The 16188-nt window shown below is 38.6% G+C and overlaps 1 protein-coding gene and 1 pseudogene across 6 annotated transcripts in view; one reads left to right on the top strand and one right to left on the bottom strand.

Annotated features, from left to right (window-relative positions):
• Window positions 1-16188, bottom strand: part of RABGAP1L (RAB GTPase activating protein 1 like) — a 741733-nt gene that overhangs the window by 129447 nt on the left and 596098 nt on the right. The window lies entirely within an intron of this gene.
• LOC108305312 lies at window positions 12678-14005 on the top strand (annotated as a pseudogene). The gene has a single exon (XR_001825652.2). The product of XR_001825652.2 is annotated as an NADH dehydrogenase [ubiquinone] 1 alpha subcomplex assembly factor 4-like (transcript).

Raw genomic sequence — 16188 nt, forward strand, 5'->3', positions numbered from 1 at the left:
AAAAAAAAAAAAAAAGAATACAGAGGCTGGGCACAGTGGCTCACACCTATAATACCAGCACTTTGGAAGGCTGAGGCGGGCGGATCACGAGGTAAGGAGATCGAGAGCATCCTGGTCAACATGGAGAAACCCCATCTCTACTAAAAATACAAAAATTAGCCAGGTGTCGTGGTACGTGCCTGTAGTTCCAGCTACTCTGGAGGCTAAGGCAGGAGAATCACTTGAACCCGGGAGGTGGAGGTTGCAGTGAGCCGAGATCACGCCACTGCACTCAAATCTGGTGACAGATGAGACTCCGTCTCAAAAGAAAAAATGCAGAAATCAGAAGAAATAACAAAGTGAAACAACTTCCTCTTGGATTTGATGGTTAATACACAAATATATAAATTTACAATAAATTAAGTCCTTCAAGCCTTTATTGGATAACTAGGTCTATTAGTTTTTTAGGTGGTTGCTAAGCAACGTTCTCTTCCGTAGGGCTAACGTGCATGAAATTAGCACGTTTTCAGGAAAAGATAAATTGAATGAAAAATTAGGGAACAGCCAAAAGGAAAAAGCATTAACTTGCTAATTAGGCTGTAAGAGAGGTTTAGTGAGTTTTAGCAATAGTTTTTACGCATTTCGTTTTCCACTAGCACCAAATGAGATGGGACACTAACACATTAATATTTTAATTTTATTGAAACAGTGATCATTATGCCCACTTCTACACTTAAAAGCTTTTTTATATCATTCAGGTATTGGATCGGGACAACTTGGGTAACCTGATCCAATGCCCCAATCACTATACTACTAACAATGATGTCCATAGAGCCCTTTCTCTAACAGTACTGTTATTCAAATCACCAGTTTCAGGGTATGTCACACCCCTGGGTTTGTGCTTTAAAAATTTTGTTGTAACATGAAATCAGTAAAGCTATAGCTTCATAATGCTGCTTAGAAACTACTAGATCTCTCTTTGACAAGGGCGCTGAGAATACACAATGGGGAAAGGATAGTCTATCCAATAAATGGTGCTGGAAAAACTGGACCTCCACATGCAAGGTGATGAAACTGGACCCTTATCTTATACTATAACAAATATTAATGTGAAATATTTAGAGACTTAAATGTAAGACCTGAAACCACAAAACTCCTAGAAGAAAACTTAAGGGAAAAACTCCTTTACACTGATTTTGGCAATGATTTTTGACACAAGCACAGCCAATAAAAGCAAAACTAAACACATGGGACTACATCAAACTAAAAAGCTTCTGCACAGCAAAGGAAACAGTCAACAAAATGAAAATGGAACCTAGAAAATGAAAGGAAATGTTTCCAAACTATATATCTCATGAGGGGTTAATATTCAAAACATATAAAGAATTCATATCTTGGCCAGGTGCGGCAGCTGCCGCCTATAATCCCAGCACTTTGGGAGGCTGAGGTGGGCAGATCACAAAGTCTGCAGTTTGAGACCAGTCTGGGCCAACATGGTGAAACCACATCTATACTAAAAAATACAAAAATTAGCTGGGCGTGGTGGCGAGCACCTGTAGTCCCAGATACTTGGGAGGCTGAGACAGGAAATCACTTGAACCCAGAGGCAGAGGCTGCAGTGAGTCGAGATCCCACCACTGCACTCCAGCCTAGAGACAGAGCGAGACTCCAACTCAAAAAAAGATAAGAATTCATATCTCAAGAGCAAAACACCAAATAACCCAATTTAAAAATGGGCAAAAAACCTAAATAGATATTTTCCCAAAGAAGTCATAAATATAGCCAGCAAGAAAACAAGCAATGGAGAAAGCATTCCGTGTTTAATAAATGGTGTTGGGAAAACTGGCTAGCAGCAGTGTGCAGAAAGCTGAAACTGGACCCCTTCCTTACACCTTACACAAAAATTAACTCCAGATGGATTAAAGATTTAAACATAAGACCTAACACCATAAAAACCCTAGAAGAAAACCTAGGCAATATCATTCAGGACATAGGCATGGGCAAGGACTTCATGACTAAAACACCAACAGCAGTGGCAACAAAAGCCAACATAGACAAACGGGATCTAATTAAACTTCAGAACTTCTGTACAGCAAAAGAAACAATTATTAGAGTGAACCAGCAACCAACAGAATGGGGAATAAATTTTTGCAATCTACCCATCTGACAAAGGGCTAATATCCACGATCTACAAAGAACTAAAACAAATTTACAAGAAAAAGAAACAACCCCATCAAAAAGTGGGCAAAGGACATGAACAGACACTTTTCAAAAGAAGACATTTATGTGGCCAACGAACATATGAAAAAATGCTCATCATCACTGGTCATTAGAGAAACGTAAATCAAAACCACATTGAGATACCATCTCACGCCAGTTAGAATGGCAACCATTAAAAAATCTGGAGACAACAGATGCTGGAAAGGATGTAGAGAAATAGGAACACTTTTACACTTTTGATGGGAGTGTAAATTAGATCAACCATTGTGGAAGACAGTGTGGCGATTCTTCAAGGATCTAGAAATAGAAATTCCATTTGACCCAGCAATCCTATTACTGGGTATATACCCAAAGGATTATAAATTGTTCTATTATAAAGACACATGCACACATATGTTCACTGTGGCACTGTTTACAATAGCAAAGACCTGGAACCAACCAAATGCCCATCAATGATAGACTGGATAAAGAAAATGTGGCACATATATACCATGGAATACTATGCAGCCATAAAAAAGGATGAGTTCATGTCCTTTGCAGGGACATGGATGAATCTGGAAACCATCATTCTCAGCAAACTGACACAAGAACACAAAACCAAACACCACATGTTCTCACTCATAGGTGGGTGTTGAACAATGAGAACAAATGGACACTGGGAGGGTAACATCACACACTGGGGTCTGTTGGGGAATTGGGGTCTACGGGAGGGATAGCAGAGGGTGGGGAAGTTGGAGAGGGATAACATTGGGAGAAATACCTAATGTAGGTGATGGAGGGGATGGAGGCAGCAAATCACCATGGCATGTATGTACCTATGTAACAGTCCTGCAAGATCTGCACATGTACCCCAGAACTTAACGTATAATAAAAGAAAGAAAGAAAGAAAAAGTGCTCAACATCACTAATCATCAGGGAAATACAAATCAAAACCATGAAATACTACCTCACACCTGTTAGGAGGGCCATTATTAAAAAGAACAAGAGATAACAAATGTTAGTGAGGATATGGAAAAAAGAGAACCTTTATACACTTTTGGTGGAAATGTAAATTGGCCCAGCTACTAAGAAAAACAGTAAGAGAGTCTTCAAAAATAAAAAATAGAACTATTGGTAAAAAAAAAAGAACTACCGTATAATTCAGCAATCCCACTTCTGGGTAGGTAACCAAAGAACATGAAATCAGCATAGTATCTTGAAGAGACATTTTCACTCCTGCATTCGCTGCAGAATTATTCACAATGGCCAAGATATAAGAAATCACCTAAGTATCTGTTGATGGATACTTAGGTTATTTCTTATATCTTGGCCAGTGGATACAGAAAATGTGGTGCATATATCTATGGTTATATATAATGGAATATTATTCAGTTATAAAAAAACAAGGAAATCCTGCCCTTCATGACAACATGGATGAACCTGGAAGACACTGTGCTAAGTGAAATAAGCCAGACACAGAAAGGCATATATTGTATAACCTCAGTTACATGTGGAATCTAAAAATGTCAAACTCACGGAAGCAGAGAGTAGGATGGTGGTTCCCCCTTGCTGGAGGATAAGACAGATGGAGAGATGTTGCTCAGAGGGCCCAAATTTCAGTGATAAGATGATAAAGTTCTGGGCATCTAATATACAGCAGTATGGTGACTATAAGTTAATGATACTGTACTGTATATTGAAGTTTGGAAAGGGAGATCTAGATTTGCTAGCTTGTAAGTGTTCTTACCACACACACACACACACACACACACACACACACACACACACGTTAACTATATGGGGTATTGGGCTGGGCACGGTGGCTCATGCCTGTAATCCCAGTACTTTGGGAGGCCAAGGCGGGCGGATCATGAGGTCAAGAGATTGAGACCATCCCAGCCAACATGGTGAAATCCCATCTCTACTAAAAATACAAAAATTAGCCGGGCATGTTGCCGGATGCCTGTAGTCCCAGCTACTCAGGAGGCTGAGGCAGGAGAATCGCTTGAACCCCGGGAGGTGGACATTGCAGTGAGCTGAGATCACTCCACTGCATTCTGTCTCAAACAAAAACAAAAACAAAAACAACTATATGGGGTATTGGATGTGTTAATTAGCTTGACTGTGATAATTATTTCACAATGTATTGCATATATCAAATCATCATGTTACATACCTTAAATATAAATAATTTTTATTTGTCAATTATATCTCAAAAAAGCTGGGAGTGGGGGAAAGAAACTATTAGATCCCTAAAAATTCGTTGTTTACTATCAGCATTTCGGAATAACTTTTTTTTTTTGGCCGATCTTACAATATTAATTCAATAAATAAAGAGGAATGTTGTTTAATCTACTGGGTATAACCGTGGAAACTCATTAAAAAGGAAACAGGAAAATAACTGAAGGGAAAATTACTGTGGAATTTCAAATGTCATGAAGGAAGGAGACTGAAAGTAGAATATACAGTTTTATTATTTTGAGGACTCAAGGGAAAATTCCCCACCCTACCTCTCTACTTGTCTTCTTCATTTTTGAAAACTGATCTGATTTTTAGATTTTTTTTTTTTTTTTTTTTTTAGATAGGGTCTTTTTCTGTCACCCAGGTTGGAGTGTAGTGGCATGATCACAGCTCACGGCAACCTTGACTTTCTGGTTGCTTGATTTCTCAAGCAATCCTGCTTCAGCCTCCTAAGTATCAGGGACAGTAGGTGTGTCCCATTGGGGATGGCTAAGACATATACGCAAAAAATATCCTCCCACCTCAGCCTCTCTAGTCATTTTTCATTCTGTTGCAAGTTGTGGAAATGGCGCCAGGATGCAATTTCTAATCCCCTTATTCACGAAATCATTTTCTCTCTGATTTTCTTAAAGTCTATATTGAACAAACCTTGATGCAAAAGCTAGTGAGGGCCATAAAAGAACCACAGAAAGAACCTACATTTGTGATGAATTTTGTCATGTGAGCTTAGATAATGAGGCTTTTACTTTATTTGAAAAAAAAAAAGCATTAGACTAAATGATTGGTGAAGTCTACTGAAATTTAAATGACACCATTTTAAAGCATACTGACATATAAGAATTATTTCTTTTCTTCTTTTTTTTTAAGTTCAGGGGTACTGTACAGGATGTGTACGTTTGTTACACAGGCAAATATGTGTTATGGGGGTTTCTTTGTACAGAATATTTCATCACCCAGGTATGAAGCTTAGTATCCATTAGTTATTTTTCCTGATCCTCTCCCTTCTACCCTCTGCCCTCCAGTAGTCCCCAGTGTGTGTTGCTTCCCTCTATGTGACCATCATTTAGCACATACTTATAAGTGAGGACATGCAGTATTCCGCATTATTTGCTAAAAGTAATGTGCCTGCAAAGGACACGATCTCATTTGGCTGTATAGTATTCCATGGTGTATATGTACCACATTTTCTTTATCCAGTCTATCACTGATAGGCATTTAAGTTGATTCCATGTCTTTGCTACTGTGAACAGTGTTGCAATGAATATATGCATGCATGTGTTTTATAATAGAATGATTTATATTACTTTTGGTATATACCCAGTAATGGGATTATTCTTTCCACAATGGTTGAACTAATTTACACTCCCATTAACAGTGTAAAAGTATTCCTTTTTCTCAACAATTTCACAAGCATCTGTTATTTTTTGACTTTTTAATAACAGCCAGAATTGTTACTTTTCAAAGATTATTTGATCTTTAAACCTGCTCAGATGGGACACTTATTACCAGATAGTAGCATCTTTTGCTTTCTTTTTTGTTTTCCTGATTTGTTTTTTGTTTTCCAGATCAGACTCAAGAATCCATTGTGAAGGTCTAATAGTCTAGTTAAAGATAAGAGGCCAAGAGTCAGCAAGCAGTTTGTAATGGTGCACATGGCTGAACTATGACATTATAACAACCTTCACTTTATTTTCACAATCTCCAGAATTAAATATGAGAAGACACTCCAAATCACAGAACTCTTATGTTGAGTCACAGAGTCACATATGGAAGAGTTTTTCAATCTTGGCACTGTTAGTATTTTGGAATGGGTGATTCTTTGTTGCGGGGAGATATCCTGTGCATTTTAAGATGCTTTGCACAATCATTGGCCTCTACACACTAGATACCAGTAGCATCTCACACCACAAGGTTGTGACAATCAAAATATTTTCCAAACATTGCTAAATGTCCCCTCAGAGCAAAACCACCCCCTATTGAGAACCATGGATATACAGTATATTAAAATTACAGGTAAAGTGCAATGGCTTATGCCTGTAATTCAAGTACTTTGAGAGGCCAAGGGCAGGAGGATCACTTGAACCCAGGATTCTCCTGGGACCTCATCTCTAGTAACACAGTGGGACCTCATCTCTAAAAAATTTTTTTTTAAAATTAGGCATGGTGGCACATGCCTGTAATCCCAACTACTCAGGAGGCTGAGGTGGGAGGATCATTTGAGCCTGAGAGGTTGAAGCTGCAATGAGTGCCACTACTTTCCAGCCTGGGTGACAAAGTGAGACCCTGTCTCAAAATAAAACAATAAAATAAAATAAAATAATAGAGAGGAGTTGTCACCCCAAATTGACTTCTAACTATCAGACTCTTAAAAATATTTTTTATGATTTCAGATCAATTTGATACTGTTTCAGACCCTACTGAAAATTGTCAGTAAATGAGTCACTGAATTAGTATCCGTGAAAAACCTTCTTTTATTTGGAGAAGGTTCTTGCCCTCATAGATTACAACAAGAACACTCACATTCTTAATGTTGGGAAATCACAAATCAGTTACTGACAAGTCACCTGTGGGTGTCTCACTGATATCAATATTATCAATATATATCATTATTAATTATTTATATGTTGGCATAGATATTATTGAAATTCACCAATCAGTTCAATATAGCAGTATCTGTGAATTTCAGAGATAGGAGGGTTATAAAGGGGTTTCGGATTCTTATATTTCTTTTCTTTTTTTTTTTAGACGGAGTTTCATTCTTGTTATCCACACTGGAGTGCAGTGGTGCGATCTCAGCTCACTGCAACCTTTGTCTCCTGGGTTCAAGTGATTCTTCTGCCTCAGCCTCCCGAGTAGCTGGGATTACAGGTATTCACTATCACGCCCAGCTAATTTTCTGTAATTTTAGTAGAGACAGGGTTTCATCATATTGGCCAGGTTGGTCTCGAACTCCTGACCTTGTGATTCACCTGCCTTGGCCTCCCAATGTGCTGGGATTACAGGCGTGAGCCACTGTGCCTGGTCACAAACTGAAATTTCTACACATAATGAAAATAAATGAGTTCATCCCACATTCTCCACACACAAAAAAATACCTTTTAATCTCAATCCATTTTAAAATGTCTTTGACTTGGCTGGGTGTGGTGGCTCACGCCTGTAATCCCAACACTTTGGGAGACTGAGGCGGGTGGATCACCTGAGGTCAGGAGTTCAAGACCATCCTGACCAACATGGAAAAATCCCGTCTCTACTAAAAATACACAATTAACCAGGCGTGCTGGTGCATGCCTGTAATCCCAGCTACTCGGGAGGCTGACGTAGGAGAATCGCTTGAACCTGGGAGGCAGAGGTTGCAGTGAGCCAAGGTCGTGTCATTGCACTCCAGCTCGGGGAACAAGAGCGAAACTCTGTCTCAAAAAAAAAGTGTCTTTGACTTGAGCCTTTCTTTTTGAAAACCTGCTTTTAAGAGGCTCTCAAGAGACAAGTCTTTGTTTAATAGGGGCAGAAAACAAGGCCCATAAAAGTGGAATGCTTACTTCAGGAACCTATGAAATTATAGGCGGAATTTAGATTCATGTGATGTAAGAGCTGGACAGGGCCTCTGGAGTCCTATAGCTTAATTGCTTTTGTCAAAGGCCCTGTGTCACATAGCTATTCAGCAGCAAAATTAAGATGCGAAGCAGCCCTTCTAACTCTTAAGCAAAGGCCCCAATGGAAGCTAAAAGCATGTCTTATCCTTGGTTTATGTCTAGGATACAGTTATTCCTAGTGTTCTGCAGGGTACAACTGAACTCTTGGACTAAATAAGGTGCGAAGAAGTTTCCTCCAGTGTCTTTAGGCTGGAGAAGCTCTAAGCTTGAACGAGGCCATCAGAGTGGTCTACCTGGCTGTCTGGTTCAGGTTTGCTATGACCCTCCAGAATAAGGCCGGAAATAGATTGATCTCTACTACTAGAATTAGGCTTAATGGTAATTCAACTTTCCACACTTCATATAAAATCAGGCTTCCTGGTTTTATGTAATTTGTTCTTTGTTATCACAGGGAAAATAGAATTTGAAAAGGGTTTACATAGGAAAGGAAGAGGGAGCATTTAAAAAAGCATTTATGGGATGGGTGTGGTGGCGTACTCCTGTAGTCCCAGCACTTTGGAAGGCGGAGGTGGGTGGATCACTTCAGGTCAGGTGTTCGAGACCAGCCTGGCCAATATGGCAAAACCTCGTCTCTATTAAAAATTAGCCAATGTGGTGGTGTGCCCTGTAATCCCAGCTACTCAAGAGGCTGAGGCAAGAGAACCACTCAAACCTGGGAGGCAGAGCTTACAGTGAGCCAAGATCATGCCACTGCACTCCAGCCTGGGTGACAGAGTGAGACTCTAAAAAAAAAAAAAAAAAAGGCATTTATATTGAGCCTACTGCAGTTATAATTTAAAAGGCAAAAGGTATTTCTAATTCACTGGTGGAATCTATAAATCTATCACATTTCCTGCTTGCTTAGGCCCTTAAGGGTCTAACTGATTTCCTGAGTTAAAACTAGGTAATGGAAAAATATTAGGAATAATAGTCATCTAGTGAGATGAGCATTTGGCACTTATGAATCCAAAACGTATTATTGCTCACAATTCCCTTCAGTAATTAATATAGTTTCTAAAAGAATAATCTCACTTTTTACAATGAAAGGTCTTTGCTTAATAAAACACAATAAGGCACTTCCCTTAGTGTTTTATGAATAAGGGCACACCTCTGTGACATTATCTAACTTCAGCACGTATGTAATATAAGGTATGCAACTGTATTACCTGTTTTCCTGCCAAACCATTCATGAAGTCAATGAACAAAAAATAAAAACAAAATCATGAGGTCAATAATATTACTGTGACAAATATGAGACTTTTGTATTTAAGTGACAGAAATCTGTTATTTAAGCTTGTTATGCCACCTATTTGCAATACTGTCCCAAAGCTGCAGAGATCCAAATTAGTTAAAGCAAATTAGTATGCTGATGCTGGATGTACCATGGGCAGCCTGCAATCTGACATTCATTATGCTTCTTTATCTTTGTGAACTGTACATCATTGTTGACCATCAGCATTCCTCTGTCACATCTGTTATAAGGTAGAGGGTTCAAACTATATTTAGCCTAAGAGAAGCATTATTCAGAAGATAAACATGCCAGAGGAAAACCCCAAACGCAAGAGAGAGCCACACATGACTATGAGGTGATCTGTACCATACCTCCCTTTCTTTAGCAAAGCTCATCAAGAGTTATCTTAGAAAATAATCTACCAAAGCCAAGGCTGGTCTTTGCAACAAAGCTAGCCTTTGAAATGAGACCTAGGAGTAGGATTTTTAAGGAACTCACCTCACACAGCTCACTTGTGAGTTATGTATAACTCTGAAACCTACGCCCAGCAGATTTAAATTTCTTTTAAAATAATATTTGTAAAATACGGTTTACACAGGAAATAAAGCTCAGTATAATTTGACTAGATGATGTCAGTCATATTTTATTGGATATAAAAACAAAACAAAACAAAAACCCAGCCTCCTTTCTTTCAAGTGGTATTCTTATCGCATTATGCAAATTATTACCTTTTTATAATGGAGACCAGTGATAAAGCCATTTTACGTGTTTTGGCATAGACCACTAATATAATTTTTGCTACTCTAAATGCCTCAATGCACAACGGAATCAGCAATAATAGAGTCTCATTCATTTTAGAGAGATCTTATTAAAAACAAAACAAAGTAAAACACTTAATTCCATTTCCTAAAGATAAATAACAAACGTCTGCTAAAAATAATCAATATTATCTTTAAAGAAACTTGATTATCCTAACAATATAGAAACACTTTTTCTACTAGCGATACTCCTTTATAGTAATTAAAATCAGTTTTTAAAATTTTCCTTCATAGGTTCTCCTTTTTTTATTTTCATTTATTATTATTACTATTAATTAATTTATTTATGTTTTTGAGATGGAGTCTCGCTCTGTCACCCAGGCTGGAGTGCAGTGGTGCGATCTTGGCTCACTGCAACCTTCGCCTCTCAGGTTCCAGCGATTCTCCTACCTCAGCCTCCTGAGTAGCTGAAATTAAAGGCACACGCCACCACGCCCAGCTAATTTTTGTATTTTTAGTAGAGATGGGGGTTCACCATGTTGGCCAAGCTGGTCTCTAACTCCTGACCTTGTGATCCACCCACCTTGGCCTCCCAAAGTGCTGGGATTACAGGCATGAGCCACTGTGCCTGGCCACTTTTTAAAATTTTTTTGAGACCAAGTCTTACTGTCACCCAGGCTGGAGTGCAGTGGCATGATCTTAGTTCACTGCAGGCTCTGCCTCCCAGGTTCAAGCAATTCTCCTGCCTCAGCCTCCCAAGTAGCTGGGATTACAGGCATGCACCATCACACCCAGCTAATTTTTTATATTTTTAGTAGAGATGGGGTTTCACCATGTTGGCCAGGCTGGTCTCGAACTCATGGCCTCAGTGATCTGCCTGCCTAAGTCTCCCAAAATTTTGGGATCACAGGCGTGAGCCACCATGCCCAGCCGGGTTCCACTTTTATCATAAATAAATCTTTTTATAACTTATACAGTGTATATAAGGCAGAAGCATTCTCTGACCTCAGCAGGCTTACAACAAGCCTCCGAAGTCATCTAAGAAAGAAAAACTGGACTATGTAACTTACTAGCAAAAAGAAAAAGCATAAAAACTCAGTATCAGAGATTCATAGTCTTATTGCACTTGCTATGGACTCCTGACGCTGACTTGCAGCATTTCTGTTGAGTGCTTTTTCTACGCAGAATGTGAAGTGATAGGAATCACAGAAGCAATTCCCCATACTCTTGAGTGCTCTGACACTCTTCAGTGACCTTTACAGATATATTTCTTCTCTGTGGTTCTCAAAGTTACTTTTTCCAGGTAAAAGTGTACAAAAGTACAATCAATTAAATAAAAAGTAAATAATGGCTTCCCACACTGTTAAATTAAAAGAATTAATTGAAAGGTATGTTCTGGTATAGAGCAACTTAAAAGGTAAAAATATGTTTATTCAGTCTTGGATAAAACTGTCAATGGAACAAAATTGGGTTAATTAAAGTAGAACTCTAGAAAAACGAAAGTAGTCAAAGAATTCCAGTGTTACTTGACTGCACTACCATATCAGGAATTTCTCTCATGACCATTTAAATCCCAATCATATAAACCCAGGAATTTTTAGAAAGGTAGGAGTTAATTTTCTAAGATATCCAAAGAAAAGGCCAGGTGTACTGGCTGACATCTGTAATCCCAACACTTTGGGAGGCTGAGGTGGGAGGACTGCTGTAGCCCAGGAGTTTGAGACCAGCCTGGGCAACCACAGGGAGACTGTGTCTCTACCAAAAAGAAGAAAAAAAAAAAAAAAAAAAAGCTGTGCATGGTGGCAGAGTCTGTAATCCAAGCTACTCAGGAGGCTAAGATGGGAAGGTTGCTTGAACATGGAAGGTCAAGGTTGCAGTAAGTAGTGATTGCACGTACTCCAAGCATGGGTGACAGAGCAAGGCCCTATCTCAAAAAGAAAAAGCAAAAAAATAAAAAAATTAAAAAATAAAAAATAAATGCCAACTTCTTCATTGAAAATACAATATTATTTAAAACAGAAATGCCAAAAAATTGCTTCTAAGACTATAATTTGAAAAGAGGAAAAGACTGAGACAGGTATAAAAATTCATTCTCTACAAAATCGAAGAAAGTAATGAAAAGACAGCAGAGCATATTCGACTTATGGCACCAGAGGAAATGATGTGGCCTCTGACTGACACATGACCCTGTCCTACGCGCTCTGCAGTGCTTTGGCACTACCCACCACACCCAGACGGGAGGGAAGACGGCTCCCATTGCTAAAGCCTCTGAAAGCCCACATGTATCTAAGGTTTAGGACGTCATTTTGCTCTATTAGTTTCTACTCCTATATAACAAATTTAGCAGCTAAAAACAACATCCATTTAGTATCTCACATCTCCGTAGGACAGGAGTCCCAAGTGGGCTCTGCGGGGCTCTGCTCAGGGTATCACAAAGCTGAAATCAAGATGCCTGTTGGGCTGGATTCTTATCTGGAGACTGGGGAAGAATTCACTCTCAACCTCCTTCAGGTTGTTGACAGAGCTAGTTCCTTGAAGTTGCAGGAATTTGACCAGTTTCCTTCCTAGCTGTAAGCTGGGAGCTGCGCTTAGCTCTTCAAAGCTACTTGCCTTCTTTCTCAAGTGGTCTCCTCCATTTTCAAAGCAGCTATTGCACATTGCATTCTTCTCATACTTCCAGTCTCTTTGATTTTCCCTCCTGCCATTAGCTAAAGAAAGCTCTCTGCTTTTAAGGCTCATATGATTCCATCAGGCCTACCGAGATAATCTAGGCTTGAATCTCCCTATTATAAGGTCAACTGTGCCATATCGCATAACATAATCACAGAATCGGTCATACAGCATCACATTCATGATGGTTGCAGGAATTACGTTGGACATCTTTGTGGGAGAGAGGTATTTAAGAAATTACGCCTACTACATTTACTGAGAACTTAAGGTAAACATAAGAACAAACGTCAAATACTGTTGTCAACTTGTTCAAATGTAAAACAAAGATGTTCTAAATTCCACATACTTGGATGAGTACCGTATGCAAATGGTACAAAATAGAAAAGGCATAAAAGATATACAGGAAAAAGCAAGACTTCTTTCTAATAATGTCCCTCAGCCCCAGTTCCATTCCCTGGGAATAATAACTGTTTACTAATTTCTCATGTGTCCTTCCAGAGATATCCACATTTATTAAAGCGTATGTGTTTGGGAGGACTGGACTGATTTATTCCTGAAAGGTTTGGCAGAATTCCCCTGTTAAATCACCAAGGCCTCAGTAGAAGAAAGTTATTCTCAGGTGCCCTGGAGGTTTCTTGCGCCTGTGTTCCCACGTGTGGTGTGAACATGAGGGCATCATGTTATGAGCAGATGGGGGCTGCAATGACTCGCAGGATCAGGAATTTCAACCTAGAGAACCGAGTGAAACGGGGAATCAGCAAGATGAAGCCCTCTCCTGCTCCCAGGCACCCCTCTACCAACAGCCTCCTGTGAGAGCAGATTAGTCTATATCCAGAAATTAAGGGAGAGATTGCTCATAAAGATGACAAGCCGCTATCGTTTCTAAAAGATGTGTATATGGATTCCAAAGACCCTGTATCTTCTGTGCAGGTAAAAGCTACTGAAACACATCAAGAGACGAAGGAATTCAGATTGCCTTTCAGCCATGATTTTGATATGATAAATATTAAGAGCATTCCCAAAGGCAAAATTTCCACTGTAGAAGCACTGACACTTCTCAATAATCATAAACTTTACCCAGAAATATGGACTGCTGAGAAAATAGCCCAAGAATACCATTTAGAACAGAAAGATGTGAATTTCCTTCTTAAATATTTTGTTACTTTTGAAGACCAAATCTTCCCTCCTGAAGACAAGAAAGCAACACAATCAAAATGAAGAAAATCACAAAAATGTCCTATGTGTACTCCTCATCCTGCATATTTTCTCATTTTTTGCATATTAAATTATATTAATTATCAAGTGTTTAACGCTCTCAAATTGTGAGAGCATACTCTTAATATTTATTGAGCTCCTGACTTTTCAGGATTGCCATAGAATGTATTTTCTTTTAATTTGGTTTAGGCATATTTCATATGTACACGTCAGCATGACTAATCAGTACATCTTTACCTTTATTACAAGTAAAAGAGTTAATGTGTTATTTTAGGCACATCATTCCAACTTGTAAATTGGTCATATGACCCTTTGGGAAAAGTCCTGAATCCCTCATTTAAGTTTTACTTTTCAGTTTAAGTGTTTAGTTCATTCTTCATATGTGATAGCGAAAGTAAAAGCTTTCCTGACTCTTTAAGATTGACATTTTCTTGTTAGGGAAAGAGACTTAATAGCAAGGTAGACTAACAGTATTTCCCAAATAAAGGCACAAAGGAGAAAATTACGAACCAATAGAATCTAATTAAAATTACTACTCCAGGAAATAAGAAGTATCAAGGATTTACTTTATTTTGAATTGGTTTTAAATATGGAATAATTGTCTTTACAGTTATAAAAACACATTAGTGATGTTTACAAAATGTTGGGAATTTTTGCTTTGATAAACAAATAGGTAAGTCCCATGGCCTTCAGAGGCAGGCAGCAGTAGAAACTTTTGAAAAGTAACATTTCCCTGGATTTAACATGGAAATAGAAAAACTTAAAGAATAATTAAGTAAAAAACTATGGCAAATGAAATCTGGTGATTATATATAGTTTCAGATGTTAACAGTAGTTGAGGGAAGAGAGAAAAAACAGCAGTAGAAGCAGAGAACAGAATCACTGAAAGGGACTTGAGAAATTGCCGCTTCCTCCATTTTAGCAAACTTATTAGCACAGCATGTAGCAGTCCTAGGATCCTGAGTGACATTGTGTGCATTTACCTCTGCCTGATATATTAGTACTGTGGGATCTTTGGGAGACTGTATCCTCTTTGAGGCTGAATTTCTTCTATAAAATGAGCATAATGCTACCTTACTTAAATTTAAGGGTTATCATGAAGACAAATAAATGACTACAAAAGACAAAGCAAATATAAATTATCTTTTGCAGTGGCGAAAAAGGTGCCTGTGGAGAATAAGACCTAAGTTTCTGTAGTTTATGACGTAACCAGGCCCAGGTTTTAGGTTTTCAAATCCTAGTAGTGTGTATTTTCTGTTGTGCCAAAAAGCAGCACACCTCAGAAGAGGGAAAAGGTATGAACTGTGTGTATATGAGGGTTATCAGCGTGCTTCCGAGGGAAGATGGCCATCACTACTTCCCAGAGATGTCCCTGGAACTGACATAGGAGATGCTGAAGAATTTAACATGATGAGGGAATGAGGCATTTCTAGTAATGCTGAGAACAGAAAAATGCACTAAGTGGAAAATTTGTGAGCATGTCTTTGAATATAGATTGGTTATGTGACCAAGCTATACCTAGATTGTTTTTGGTTTAACACAATAATTCTTTTAAGAAAATATGAAATCACTACTCAATATAAAATGCTTTTTTTTTGTGAGACGGAGTCTCACTCAGTCACCCAGGCTGGATGGAGTGCAGTGGCACGATCTTGGCTCACTGTAACTTCTGCCTCCTGGGTTCAAGCGATTCTCCTGCCTCAGCTTCCCAGTAGCTAGGATTACAGGCGCCCACCACCACGCCCAGCTAATTTTTTGGGATTCTTAGTAGAGAAAGGGTTTCACCACGGTTTGAGGTCAGCCTGGTCTCCAACCCCTGACGTCAAATGATTCACCCACCTAGGCCTCCCAAAGTGCTGGGATTATAGGTGTGAGCCACCGCGCCCGGCTAAAATGCATTTTCAAACTTCTGTAAATCAGTGAAAACTTCAATGTCTTTTGTCATAATGGTCACTAGTTGAATCACTAGTCCTGTTATTTCTGAGCCATCTTCTATTGATATCTACGTTGTGGTTAGGCAGCTGTTACATGGTTTCACATGATAAAATAAAGAACTTCCCATATCCAAAAAAGAGAGAGAGAGAAAGTTATTCTATGATAAATAGTTTAGATTTTCTAGTTATCTGAGGTTAGTATTGATCATTTCAACTTTCCTAGAAAATCATCCATTTCTTTCAGGTTCTTTAGTATTTTCTTTTCTTTTTTTTTTTTTTTTTTTTTTTTTTTTTTTTTTTTTTTTTTTTTTTTTTTTTTTTTTTTTTTTTTT

This window comes from Cebus imitator, unplaced genomic scaffold (assembly GCF_001604975.1).
Source record: "Cebus imitator isolate Cc_AM_T3 unplaced genomic scaffold, Cebus_imitator-1.0 Scaffold62, whole genome shotgun sequence".
Lineage (NCBI taxonomy): Eukaryota > Metazoa > Chordata > Mammalia > Primates > Cebidae > Cebus > Cebus imitator.